Here is a 2,500-nt window from a genome sequence, read left to right as displayed (position 1 = left end):
GCATCCTGTCCACTGCCCTGGGTCAGAAGCAGTGTCTCAAGACACAGCATATCCACAGCAAGGCCGCTTCATAAATTCGGCGACCCCCCCCCTCTCCGTCCCCCCATGCAGAAAAGGAGAAGACGGGGAGAAATCCCTTCGGGCTGCGTCATTTTTTTTTTTCTCATACATACTTTCTTTTATTAGGCGCAGTAAATGTATTTCAGCATTTTCTCTTTTGGTTTTAGGTGTGGATGTTCAACACTCCAAGCCATAGGAGACCAGAATTAGCCTTAGTACTGAAGTATATATAGCCACTATGACTTTAGTTAATTTCAGTATTTCTTATAGGATAGAGTACACCATGCTTACATTACTTATATATATTTTTTTTTTAGCTCATCTTCTTTCAAGACTTTTTTGTTAAAAGTCACTCCTGAATAGTTAAATGAGCTGACTTGCTTTACGTCTACTCCTATAATAATAATGATTTCTTCTCTTCTCGTTACCACCATCGTTTAAGTCTTTTGTTTATTAGATTTAATTTCTTTTTTGTCTTATTCTAATATTCCATCACTTGTAATGCATCTGTTAAGGTTTCTAGATTCTTTGCTCTTACCGCTGAAGGTCAGGTTAGTGATATCCGTGCTAATGGTACCATGTAACTCATTACTACCTGTAACATGGTCCGCTGCCTTGCGGTCACACCCATCTATATGAAAGACTTCAGGAGTAAACCTCGATAAAAAAAAAAAGGAGTTGGAATCCGGTAGGCAGTTCGCTGTTGCATAACATCATCGCCTCTGGCATCTGCAACCGTGATGGTGCCAGACTTTAAAACTCCTCTTGTTTCTTTGGATCCATAAATGACGTGGAGAAATGGGTCCTGGATCCTGTGTGACTCCTGGTCCTCCACATCACCTCCCCCTGGCTTTCGGCTTGGAGATAGCAACAGCCCTGGACCAGCGGAGACCACCACCATCACCATTTGCATATACAAAAGTACCCTCTGTCACCATGTATACATATTTTTCATAGACATGTATCCATATATGGAACAAAGAGAAGCGGCGACAGCATACTACCCTGACTCACTCTGGTAGTGATGCCAAAACAGTTTTCCCTTCCTTTGCTGGATTTGACAGTGCTTTGTCATATTCATAAAGAATTATGACAACTCATGTGAGTTTTTTGTCTATTCCATATCTTTCCTCTTCTAGTCTTCGAAATGATTTCTCGTTGTACTCTACCAAAGGCTTTTTCCATGTCAATGAACGCTTTCTTATCATATTCTATTGATTTTTCTGCTTGACTGGATGAGAGCCATTATATACCCCATACACAAGAGAGGCGATAAAAGGAACTCCCATAACTACAGGGGCATCTCTCTTTGGACTACCGTGTGTAAGCTTTATGAGAGAATATTAGAAGAGAATGAGTACGCCAGTGGAAGGAGCTTTGGGAGAATGATAAGCAGGCTTCCGACCAAACAAAAGCATTTTTTTTTTTTTTTTTAATGATAGTAGAAAAATCCATGATAAGGAGCTTCAGGAGAATGATAAGCAGGCTTCCGACCAAACAAAAACATTTTTTTTTCTTTTTAATGATAGAAAAATCCATGATAGTTATAAAAGGCGGAGCAAATAAAAACACCTTGGTCATACTCTACTATTCTCCACAGGTGGCATCAGAAGCAAGGTGAAAAGAGGGAGATTTGACGGCTGATAGTAGTTCGCTTCATTGGTGGTTATAAGGAAATATCAGGTTCTGGCTCTTTTGGTACACTCAGTGGAGTATTCAGTTGAACGGAGGGCTGCAATACGTTGGTCCCCGGATCGAGCCCCGCGCTATCCTAGTTGATTATTTGAAAGACTTCACTCTTACGAGTGATTTATTTCGCTATATATATATATATATATATATATATATATATATATATATATATATATATATATATATATAGATAGATAATATACACATATACATATATACATATATACATATATACATATATATATATATATGTATATGTATATATACATATATATGTATATATGTATATATATATATACATATATATATATATACATATATATATATATATATATATATATATATATATATATATATAAGATTTGAAGGTGAAAGAAGTAGACGAGGAGTAATGGGAGAATTTCACGCCTTAACGTTTCGACCCGCAGGGTCTTGATCACAAAGCCTGCGGGTCGAAACGTTAAGGCGTGAAATTCTCCCATTACTCCTCTTCTACTTCTTTAACCTTCAAATCTTATTTGTCATAATATAGTCAATGTATATATATATATATATATATACATATGCGTGTGTGTGTACGTGTGTGTGTGTTTCTGTATTTGTGTGTGCATATACATATATATGTATGTATATGTATGTATATATATATATATATATATATATATATATGTGTATATATATGTATATATATGTATATATATATATATACATATATATATATATATATATATATATATACATCTATTTA

The sequence above is a fragment of the Oratosquilla oratoria genome, chromosome 35 (genome assembly GCF_046742065.1).
Source record: "Oratosquilla oratoria isolate Oo_2021 chromosome 35, ASM4674206v1, whole genome shotgun sequence".
Classification (NCBI taxonomy): domain Eukaryota; kingdom Metazoa; phylum Arthropoda; class Malacostraca; order Stomatopoda; family Squillidae; genus Oratosquilla; species Oratosquilla oratoria.
This window is presented reverse-complemented; position numbering follows the sequence as displayed.